This window comes from Leptopilina boulardi, unplaced genomic scaffold, assembly GCF_019393585.1.
Source record: "Leptopilina boulardi isolate dan_hultmark-lab unplaced genomic scaffold, ZJU_Lbou_2.1 LbouV2_316, whole genome shotgun sequence".
Classification (NCBI taxonomy): domain Eukaryota; kingdom Metazoa; phylum Arthropoda; class Insecta; order Hymenoptera; family Figitidae; genus Leptopilina; species Leptopilina boulardi.
Genome location: NW_026137881.1, coordinates 2,743,536 through 2,756,189, shown reverse-complemented (window position 1 = coordinate 2,756,189; position 12,654 = coordinate 2,743,536). Strand labels below are relative to the sequence as shown.

Genomic DNA, 12,654 nt, shown 5'->3' with positions numbered 1-12,654 from the left:
AAGCACCGCGTATATATATATGTATGTATATAAGTGCATTTGTCATTGTTAAACCACACTGAAGTCAATGCAAGTGTCTCGACTCTTGGAAAACGAGGTTTCCAATTTATGATACACTCAAGTCTCCTTTGTTTTACGGTTATTACAATTTTATAGAGTCTTTGGCTCCCCTTTGCAAATTTCACAATGAGAAATAAGTACACTTGTCTCTTATTCTTTTTCTCTTTTTTTTCTCTTTCTTTTTCTCTCTCTTCGAATAAATAAATAAATTATACATACATCGACGAAATAAAAAATATACATAGTTTCAAGAAAAAAAAATTGCTTTTTTTAAATAAACAAATTTCTTCTTTTCCAACCTCTTTACTACCCACATAGTGAAAAAAAATAATACCGAGAAATTCAACAACCCACTTTCTAAATCTTACATTATAACTGACAGTATATTCTTTGTGTAATTTCGTAAAATTTAAATCCAACGAAAGTTTCTCTGCTATTGAATTATTTGTAATTAATTAATAAATTAATTAAAATTAATTACTTAAACAATTTAAAAAAAAAAAATTATAATTTTTCAAATAAATTATTCAGAAAGATTAGAAACTATGTTTAGATGTAAAATTTTAAAGATAAGATAGTAATTTTGTTAATAGAAACAGAAATAAAGTCTTGATATTCAAGAAGAAATATTAGGTACAAGAATGTCAACGTAGCTGCGTGGGTAGAGTATACGGCTCGCGTCCCAAGGGTTCTGGGTTCGATCCCCCATGCGTTCGAGATTTTTCAAAATTAATCTTAAGTGTTTTATATACTGTATAATATTTTCAAATACTTCCTCTACAGAGAAAAAACTACCATCTACACGGAGAAAAATGGAAAAACGAATAAAGTAACTTTTACTATTTTAGAAGTAAAATCGGAACTGTCTGCAGTTTCTGCCCATTTCTGACAATTTTTACTCCAGATATAGTAAAATTTACTAATTCCGAAGTAATTTTTACTATTTTCGGAGTAAATTTTACTATTTCTGAAGTAAAAATTACGAGAAATGCGCAGAAACTGTGGACAGTTCAGATTTTACTTTTAAAATAGTAAAAATTACTTTATTCGTTTTTCCATTTTTCTCCGTGTAGTAAAAATTAAAATACTTTTAGCAAATTAAAAAAATAGGAAAATATGCAATTGAATCAATAGCATTTCTGCCAAAGGTATAAAAATTATTGATTCAAAAGCATATGCTATAGAATCTATAAAATATTTTACAAATTTTACAACATATGCTTTTGAATCAATAATTTTTATACCTTTGGCAGAAATACTATTGATTCAATAGCATATTTTTCTCAGTGCAGTTTATTGAATTCGAATAAAAAATATTTGGTCGAAATAAATATTTATATCATAACAGTCAAGTAACCGATTATTTAAATCAAATAATTTCTTTCTTCAGTGAAAGTACAAAATATTTCTGATTATGTCTAATTTAGAGGTACGTCTATTTTTCAGCATTTTAGAATAAATTAATTTCAAAGCATAATCATTAATTTTTTCTCTATACACTACTCAAAAGATCAAAAATTTTTATAAAGTCAATATCATCGTTTTATATCCTATATATATATATAGCACCGCATTAATAAAAAAATATATACATAGAATTCCAAAGTATGTCGTGTTCTAATAGGTTTCATACATAAATATTCCAAGAAATCGTCAAACTTTGCCAACAATTCTTATATACATATATACATACATACATACACATACAAAGAATAAGAAACACAAAAGAAAAGGATATAAAAGCAATGCTGCTTTTGGCGAGCATTGCTACTACCAATATATCCAGAAGGATAGATCAAAAGAATTTGAAAAGTACAAGCCATAGATATATATATACTTTATACGCATGAAAAACGAACGAAATCTATATCGTTTTTTTATTGTATACGCAAATACAATTCTTATATTATATTTCTAAAAAAAACAAGTAAATACAGCTAAAAAAAAATGTTCATTATATAAGAGAAATAATTAGACGCGTATCAAATTTCAAAATCAATACAATATTTATGGTTTACAGTCCATAATTATAGATTTTATAGCCTGGTACCATAAATTCTATGGCATATCAAGTTGCATAGTTAAAAAGTAAAAAGGAAAAGTCAATTATTATTTTAATAAATAGAAATTTGGGGTTGAAAAATGTATATACGTTTTTTGATGTTTCGAATAAGTCGGTACCGGTTTCCTCATTAGAATTTATTAATCGACTAATTCTGATTCATAGTAAAAACCACACCCTTTGGCTGGACTAATTCTCAAACTACGGAACTGCCGTCAGGTTTTTAGGTGAAGATCCCTATTTCGATTTCGCGATTTTTACATTGCCGATCTTTCTGGACTATTTATTTCTTGTTCTTGCAAACATCTTCTTCCCTTTCTTGAGGGCTGATCGCAAGACTCTATAAACTTCTGTACCGACGATATGGTTGTTATTCACCTTATCATTGTACTTCTAATAAGAAGCAGCTTAGGCTTCTTTTGCATCAGTCTGCGAATTTGTGATCAGCTTTACCGCTCTAAAACACGCATCTGATCTGTCTTTTGCCTTACAAGCTTTTCCTGCCCGCCTCTTTTTGATTGGCGACTACAACTGTGTGAACTTCATCCCTCGCTTGTTGGGTTCTAGGACCAGTCACCTTCCTGCTTTCTGGCTTTTCGAGCTCTGCCTCCCCAACAAGAATAACCGTATCTGCATTTCGGATAAGTTACCTACTTGCCACTGCCACCATTAAGTGACTTGTCCAAAATGTAGACACGGTTATTCTTATTGGGGCGACAGAGCACTTCTTTCAACCTTTGTTGTACTTCTTTACGATAGGTAAGGCAATCCAGATCGCGGATCTCCTTTTTCATGCTTCCAACTATTTTGGTGATTATTGTGGCTGACGTCCGGATTTACTTCCTTATGAAGTTTGCTTGTTATGTCGGCATGCGTCTTTCCAGTTGTAACTCGGATCACCATTGTATATTCACTCGTCGGCTTTTTCCTTGTTTGCTTTGGATACGTTGCTTCCGTCACCTTCGCAGTCTCCTTCAATAGAGATGCCAGAACTTCTTCTCCGTTTTTGCGCGATGAAGCTGCTCCTCATGGCAACGCTCTCTTTTCCTGTTCCGGTCTCCGTTATCAGCCAGAGCATGTTTTGCCTTTGCCTCACTGACACGATCCTGCGGAGTCTTTAATTCGTCCTCAACAGTTCTATTGACGTTTTTTTGAATTTCACAAAACTTTACTATCTTTTCAATCTCTTCTTCGATTCAGCCTCCTCCTACCTAAGCTTCACGCAATTCTCGCGTTCTTTCTCAATCGTCTCATCCCAGTCAAAAAAGTTCTATAGAATTTCACTAGAATGATTCTATAGAATCACTCTACATAAATTCTAGTGAATATTCTAGAATATTCCGTTCACTAGAACGGTTCTATAGAATTTCTATATGTGACGTTCCATGAGGAAAGGGACCTTAGCTGCAATAGACGCATTTTCCAGAAAAGGTATTTAAAGTAGAGCGTCCCTGATTGGTTGAGACCCTCCATCGAAAATCAGCCCCACCACCTTACTACTACATCGTTCCTACAGCTCACGCTTACGACAAGTATACTAGTAGTAGTAGTGGTGGGGATGGTTTCTGTAGTCCGTGCTGGAACTCGATTAACATGGTCATGATTAATGCTTTATAACAAAAAAACTAAATAGAAAAGTACAATTTTTAACTTTTGTATCTGAAAGAGCAACTCAAGATCTATCGACTGATATCAAAAACTCAATTTTCATTTTTTTGCAGCTAAGGTCCCTTTCCTCATGGAACGTCACATATAAATTCTACACTGAGAAAAATATGCTATTAAATCAACAGCATTTCTGCCAAAGTTATTAAAATTATTGATTGAAAAGCATATGCTATAAAATTTATAAAATATTTTACAGATTTTATAGCATATGCTTTAGAATCAATAATTTTTATACCTTTGGCAGAAATTCTATTGATTCAATAGCATATTTTTCTTAGTGTAGTAAAATCTAATTCTTAAATAAAAAAGACATGAATTTTCTGGCTAATATCGCAGTAATTATGTTGAACAATTTTATTCTTCTTAAAGATTAATGCGTATAATCATACATATATCCAAGTGTCTTTTTAAACAATTTTTCCAAGGAACTTTTTTAATTACCCCTCAATGTCACAACTTTTTTTCAAAAGCGGAGGTCTCATACTGGGTAGATGCTACCCATCGTCATTTTCAAATGGCTGTAAGTTGGAAATGGTTAATTTTATAGAAACAGCAAAATTTGTGGTTGCAATTTAATATTTTTAAAACCATTTTCAATGAATTTTGATTAGAAATATAAAATCTGTAATAACCAAAAAAAGTTTCAGAATCTTATGAAAAAAACATTAACCTTAAAGAAAAATAAAATTGTTTAACATAATTTATAACAGTCAGCTATAGAATTTATGTCCCTTTTTATTTAAAAATTAGAGTTTACTAGAATTCATGTAGAAATTCTATAGAACTTTTTTGACTGGGATTGTATAGGTTTGCTAGATAGATCCACTAAGAAAAATTTGTCACCATTGTTGCATATATGCAAAGAACATACTAATGTAGTAAAACGCTAGTGTGGATGTAAGAGCATGAACTTTATACTAATTGCTCACCCTGTCATACTAATATAGTTCCAAATATTTCCAAGCTATAAAAGTTAGCTGCATCTCCTGTATAAGAAACAATTGCTCCTGGCACTATAGAAGTATGTTCCAGAAGCAAATGTACCACGTCAGGGTATGACACTATAATCACAAGACATTCGTACAATTAGGCTATGAACCTATTTCTAATAGAGGAGGCGCAGCTACCATTTGTAGTTGTGGAACATTCGAAACTATTATAGCATGATTTTCAGCGTTTCTATTAACAGGACAGTCATACTACAATCGCAAGAATACTATTCATATTATAAGAGTAAGAAATTTTTTTCAATGTGGTATCAAACTTCTTTCACTGCTGACACTAGAAAGGCTCGAAACGCTATATCTCTTTCCACAATGATCTGTAGAACCGATAAAAACTGAGCGCCCACGTGGTGCGTTCTCCTTGGACCATTGGATGCTGTCGTACCTTTAGTGAAAAGCGCCGCCACCACGACAAGGTTTATCAAGAATATACCTGATTTTTGGTAGTGGACATCCATCGACAGAAAGTGATACTACTACGTAGTAATATTAGTAAACTTTAATAAGTGAATTAGTAATTTTCTACTAACAATTGAGGGGCTGGATTCAATTACGTGTTACGGCCACCGCTTACAGCGAGTCTACGGCTGCGCGAGGAGACCTCCGCGAACTCGTATAACACCTTATGGAATCCAGCCCCTGAATTAATCACTTTTCTCAAGGATCTTCACGAAATCCAAACAAAATTCAAAAACACTTGTGTTTTGCTTTTGATCTCAATCAGTCCAGTTTCGAAACATTAATTTTTCGAAGATCATTATAACATTGTTTAGTTTTGATTCAGGTATTCGAATCAAAAGTTTAAGTTTTTATTCCAAAATCAGAATCAAAAATCAATTAACTTTTGATTCAGTTTTGTTGAACGAAACGAAAGTAGAATCTACTTTTGATTCCGTTTGGCGAACGAAACGAAAATCCGTTATATTATTACTTTCGGTTCTCCGATTAAAAAAATATGAATTTTTTTACTATGAAAAGAAATCTGACGGATTTCCCTATCGTTAACCAAACGGAATCAAAAGTACATTCAATTTTCGTTTACTTACAATTACAAATATCTAAACGAAATGAAAATTCCACTTTCGTGAAGTTTCCTTTACCAAAAATTAGTTAAAACGTTAACTAATTCATTAAATAAACGAATCGCCGCATTAGTCAAAAAGAGTAACCAATTCCAATTTAGAGAGAGTTTTACAATTACAAATACCCAGTTTGCGAGAAACATATCATCATCTGACATACATTGTTTCTGTAATTATATCATTTGTCACATGTCAATAATTTATACAAGTCTCAATAAAGCTCGTTTTGTACCTATATACATATACAACAAAATGCAAAATCATTATTGCATATCCTGGTGCAGAATAGTAAATGGTTCAGATTCTATAGATATACAGTCTATATACATAATATATAGATATATATATACACATCTATACAGTGAGAGAGTGAGGGAATAAATGCACAGTAAGGGCGTATAATTTGAAAAGATGATTAATAATCAGGCCTCGTGTGGCACATTATTTTCTTCTGTTTCATTCTTCTCTCCTCTTTACCCCTCATTTCCCTTTAACCCCTTATGCTCATTCTTTGTTGCTTTTATTATCATCCTTTTCCGCTAAACAAAAAGCATAATACACACGAGGAAACGATATAAATGAACCTGTATACCTATATCTGACTACATATATATACGTATATACATATATATATATATATATATAAGCTGCGAGTTCAAATAGCGTTGCGCAGCTGCAAAGAAGGTCCTCCACTTCCGATTTTCCGCGAAGTTGCGCGGAAGGTTCTGTGCCATGGAAGTTGTCGTCCTCATCTTCCATATACTACGTCCATATGCGTACATGCACCACCAGTATATCATGCCTCGCGTGTTAGTAACACAACCAGTGATGATGGCCTAACCTCACAATTAAAAGCAAATTTTTTTTCTGCCCCTATATGTATATGTATATATAAATTTTTTTCTTTTTTTTTTTCTTTTTGTGAACATGTCATCATTATCATTATTGTTGTCGTCATTTCCGTCAATTGCTGTTATTTACACGACATTTGAATTTCAAGTGAAACGCGCGTGTTATTCTCATTGGAGCAAATCAATTCCCGGATTCCATTACTATACATCTTCGTTATTATGTCTCGGGACATAATATCCAATTCATCTTCTAGTTGATCTATTTTCTTTCAATATATGTATTTTTTTTATAAAAGGATCTCCCCTTCCGCATCATCAGTGGGCCAGCTGATAAATCCCCTCAGGTATGAATAATATCAGATAAACTTTATTATTTTCAACTGATATTATTATTAGTATTTATATTTATATTAATTCTATATTATTATTATTTTTATTAATATTATTATTAATATTTTTACTCTTAATACTCCATTATTTTTATTATTTTTTATTATTTATTATTTACTATTATTGTGACGTTCTTGTGGTTTTTAGGGTCTTTAAGTGATTTAAAAAACTCGATGTTTTTTTGTTTAAACGTTTATTATTATTTTTTCTATTAATATTATTGTGACGTTTTTCTGATTTGTACGATCCGTAAATGATTTTGAAAACTAGATTTTTTTTTAACGTTTGTTATTATTATTTCTATTATTATTACTATTATTATTATTATTATTATTATTATTGTTATTTTTTATATTTATTATTAATATTATTATTATTATTACTATTAAAAACAAGACTGGTTCTCGATGAACCATAAATTCTCGGTGCTTTAAAATCAGTGAGTTTTATACATTCTAATTAGATTATCTTCAATTAACCTCGATCTTCTTTCATTTAGAAATATCTTTCTTTGGTTTTACATTTTCTTTATGTTAGAAGAGAATGCGTTTTGTTATTTTTAAAATAGACAAAATTCTATAATTTAAAAAATTTTTTTTACGTTGTATTATATAATATATATATATATATATATATATAATAACAAATAATATTATGCATAGCAACAATATGGAGTATTCTCTCTAATTCTTAATATATTAAAGATGAAAAGTTTTCCACTATATAATTCAAATTATTAAGAATTTTAGAATTCTTGCTAATATTTAATAAAAATAAAATAGTAAATAAGATAGTAGGGTAAATGTACTAATTACGGCGCGATTCAAGTTAAAATACGTCTTTGAAACAGAAAATTCGTCATTTCTATTGTATAAAGTAAATTGAAGACTTATTATACTAAAAGCTTATGTTATTTAGATATTAAAAAAAAATTAACTTTATAAAAATCGATTATTTAAACAAATATGAGAAATTAAAACTAATACCGTAATGTTCTATTACGACGCATGTTTGTATCAGTTTCGGTGTATCAATTTCAGTGACCAAAATTACGTGTATTTTGAAGATACTTTGCGCGCGCCGTAATTAAAGCCAATGGAAATCTTAAAAATGTTTCAATTACGGTGAGGGAAAAAATTTGATTTCAAAAAATTAAATTAATAATTGTTTAAATGTGCATCTTCATAAGTAATTGTATAAAAAAAAAGATTAAAATAATTTTGTTTTAATCATTTTGCAATAGTTATACTAAATATAATAGTAATAATAGTTATGAACGCGCCGTAATTGATGCACTCACCGTAATTTGTACACTTATTCTAAGTAAAATATTTACTATTTATAATTTATAATAATTTTTTTCTTTGCCAAGTTTTAGTGAGAAATGACTAAAAATAGGTATTTAGAAATTTAATCACTTTAAGATTATAGAACAATTTAGAGACTTTCTGCGTTTGTTATATTTATACTTAATCCTTTAAACGGTTCAATGGAACTCTCAGCATACCATCTAGATTTTCTAGACCTTTTTGCGTATAACATTTTTGGTTTTTAAAATTCATCTTTGAGATTATTTTTTACTTCAGTAAATTTACGATTCCAAACTCTGATTTTCAGTCAAAAAATTTTAATTAGTTTTTGAGATAAAAATATCTTACACGCAAAAAATCTTTATCTGGAACAATGATATATTTCTCTAGAATAGCGAAAACTTTCGCTGTTTTAATGAAACATATCGCTATTCTAGTGAAACTTATCTCTGTTCCAGGTAAAGATTTTTTTTCATGTAAAATAAAATGCAACTCTTTTATTTATAATTTGGTATTAAATTAAAAGCTTTTTGAATTTTATTTTATGACCTTACAGATTTTTCCTGTTAAAAAAATGTTAAATAAAACAAATTTTTTCAAAAATAACATTTTTTGTTGTTTCATTTTGATAATTAAATTGTAATAATTTGTAATAATTTGTAATAATTTGTAATAATAATAAAAAAAACTGTTTTTTAAAAAATTATTTTCTCATGTATAAAGAATAATATTAACATACAAATATAAAACGACAGTAAAGAAATTTTTTGTCTTTTATTTAACAAAAATTTTGATTATATTAATATTGAGCTATTTACGTCAAACTTGACGATTTATCGACTACAGAAAACAATTTGATTAATTCAATCAAATATTTTGTTATAATTTAAATAGTTTTTAATTCCATATATTTTTAATAAAACAAAAATTTATTAAAATAAAGAAAAAAAATTAAATGAATGGAATAATAAAATGAAAAAACTAAACCAAATATACAAATAAATTTTAAATAAAAAAACTGTGCTAAAAAGTGTGTTTAGAAATGTTTGTTTTAAATAAAACTTTTCTCTGAATAAGATAAGTTTTTTTTTTAATTTTCATTATATGGAGTATACCTATATTTAAATATAACAATACTCATTGTCATAAATATCGCAAATGAAATATATATGCTTTATAGGAATAAAATTTACCAAAACCGTAATGATGTGCTAAAATGGTGAAAACATAAAAATTTTATATTTATTGTAATAAAATTTTTTTAATAATAATAATAATAATAATAATAATAATAATAATAATACAAATAATAATCATAAAAAAATCATAAATCATTATCTCAATAAACTGAAAATTATTTTACATTTCATTATATCAGTTCAAAAAATAATGTTTATTTTAATATTTAAATAATGTAAAAAAATCAGTTAATTTTCGAATCCAAATTTTTATGCAGTTAAAGAAAAAATTTTTTTTAGTTATTGAGAAAAAAAGACTAAAAGTAAATAATTTTTAGTTTTTCAAAAATGATACCTATATATTTAATTCTTTGAATGTGATTCGATAAAATTTATATACATATATATGGGCGAAATCACGTAAGATTTCCGTCGACCCTTTTTTTTGAAAAATTTTCGAATTATGAATTTTCAAAATTTCAGTTTCTTCAATGTAGACCTATTTTCAATGGCTGATAACTCGAAAAAGAATGGATTTTTTCAATTTTTGATAAGAAAAGAAAAGTTTTAGTTTTTCTTTTACTTTTCAATAATGTTAACAAAAAAATTTTTTTTAACTTTTTATTAAAAAAAACTTAATTTGTTTATAAAAAATTGATATTTTTTTAATGAAAAGTGAAAAAAAAATTTTTTGTTAACATTATTGAAAAGTAAAAGAAAAACTAAAACTTTTCTCTTTTTATCAAAAATGGAAAAAATCCATTTTTTTCGAGTTATCAGCCATTGAAAAAAGGTCTACATTGAAGAAACTAAAATTTTGAAAATTCATAACTCGAAAATTATTCAAAAAAAAAAAAAAAAAAAAAAATACGTATCTCTTTATTTCACTACAGAACAAGAAAAAAAAATATTTTGCCGAATTTAAAGGGTCGACGGAAATCTCACGTGATTTCGCCCATATATATGACATAATATATATAAAATTTAAAAATAAAATAGTAAAAAAATTGTTTTTCTTTTCATAAAAAATTCACTCCTTCAAAGAATAATTAATTGAAATTATTGAATTGAATATTGAATCATTAAAAAAAAAAATGATAAAATTTTAATTCCATATAACATACAATAAATTTATAATGAAAAAATCTATTTAAAAAATATATTATTACAACGTCAATTCAATGGATAATAAATTTAATACACCCGCATGCAATTTAATAATGTATTATTTATCACATTGTAATAATATAGTAGTCTTTATAATATGTAAAATTATATATAATAAATGTTAAATTTCAAATAATCAAATACCAATTATTATTATTATTATCAAATTAATACCATCACTTTTTCGCGTGAAAATTTTCGTATTAAAAAATTTTTGAATGTTTATTTTTAAATTTCTCAAATTTAAACTTTTAAAGAAATAAATTTTTTTTTTTCATTTATAGTTTTGTTATTATTAATTAATTTATTTATTTCAATTAGGGTCAGTTGGGGTAAATGGGGACAAAATCGCTATTTTTCACAAATGACCTAAATTTCTTCCTTTAAAAGGTAATATTTGCGGGTTTATTTTTTTTAAGTTGTTATTTACATTCCCAGGATTAATTTTATGCAGCAGAAAAAAATTTAGATAAGCTTTAAACGCATGAAACTGACTGTCCCCATTTACCCCAAAAATTTAGAAAATTTCATAAAATTTGGGGTAAATGGGGACACAGCACAGTTTCTAAGAAAGTTTTAAGAAAAAAGTTTCCTTAAGTATATTACTGTATTAAGAGATGAAAAAACTTGAAAAAAATTTGTAGTAGATATATAATGGTTGAACTGTTTCAGTATTTTGTCGAGCATTTCAAAGAAAACAGACTTAAAAATCATAACAAATTTTTTTCTTATTCCTTATGACTCCTATAACAGAAATTAACTTGAATTTTTGATTTTTGTCAATTTGGTTAATAATGACATGCTGTCCCCATTTACCCTGAGTTTTAAAATTTTTGGGGTAAATGGGGACAGCATGTCATTATTAACCAAATTGACAAAAATCAAAAATTCAAGTTAATTTCTCTTATAGGAGTCATAAGGAATAAGAAAAAAATTTGTTATGATTTTTAAGTCTGTTTTCTTTGAAATGCTCGACAAAATACTGAAACAGTTTGACTTTGATTTTCAAGTTTTTATGCATTGAGCGATAATTTTTTTTTATTTTGTTGCCAATTGTCAAGATAAAAGTTTGGCAATACTCAAAACCTCTTGCAGGTGATCTGAGGTTAAAATATTTTGAACTTAAGTTTAAAACTGTAAATTAAGCTCCAAAAACCTCTTGTCCCCATTTACCCCAACTGAACCTAATTATTAATTTACTTTTAATTAATTATATCTATTTTAATATTATTACTATTATTATTAAGTTATTTATTTATCAATTATTATAAAAATTATATTTTTATGATAAAATTTAATTTTTCCTCCCTTCGTTATATTATAATAAAAAATATATTTTCCCCGCAGTGTTGACATTTTCTTGATAGCGATATCGATTTTATTATTACTTCGGAATATGAAACACTAATGTGAAGAATTAGATAAAGAAAATGAAGAAGCATTTACTGATAATGCATTTTGATGGTAGAACTTTCTATATATAGCATAGGGAAGTAGTTAGAGGTAATAAATATATAACATAATGACAATTTGATTTGTGGGATCATATTCTATAAACGAAATAGTGCGCTATATATTTAGTCTGAAAATTTTGACTCTTCCTCCGAGAGAGAGAGAGAGAGAGAGAGAGAGAAACTTCTAAACATTACGTGATTGGATTACGTGATTACATTATATGGATTACCTCGATAATACATATATTTCACTGCATAGACATATACAATTCACTGCTGCAGTAAAATTGTCACTTTTCTCTTTTCCATATATAAAAGTTGTTTTTTTTTTTTGTTTTTACAATGTACTTTATGCAATATGCGCAGAGTCACTTTATGTCCTTGTTTTAATAAAACATTAAGTATTGTTAATAAATTAAATTTTTTTA

The 12,654-nt window shown here is 27.5% G+C and overlaps 2 protein-coding genes across 9 annotated transcripts in view; one reads left to right on the top strand and one right to left on the bottom strand.

The window, feature by feature from the left end:
- Positions 1-12,654, bottom strand: part of LOC127283992 (putative ankyrin repeat protein RF_0381) — a 316,254-nt gene that overhangs the window by 220,706 nt on the left and 82,894 nt on the right. The gene's annotated exons all lie outside the window — the stretch shown is intronic.
- LOC127283991 (inactivation-no-after-potential D protein) overlaps positions 1-12,654 on the top strand; it is a 95,112-nt gene that overhangs the window by 2,052 nt on the left and 80,406 nt on the right. Inside the window, exon 1 of one of the 2 annotated variants that reach the window (XM_051309222.1) lies at positions 6,607-7,071. The exons of the other annotated variant lie outside the window; for it this stretch is intronic. The gene's annotated coding sequence lies outside the window, so the exon portion shown is untranslated. Of the gene's footprint in view, positions 1-6,606; positions 7,072-12,654 lie in introns of those variants that run through there. 2 annotated transcript variants of the gene reach the window in all.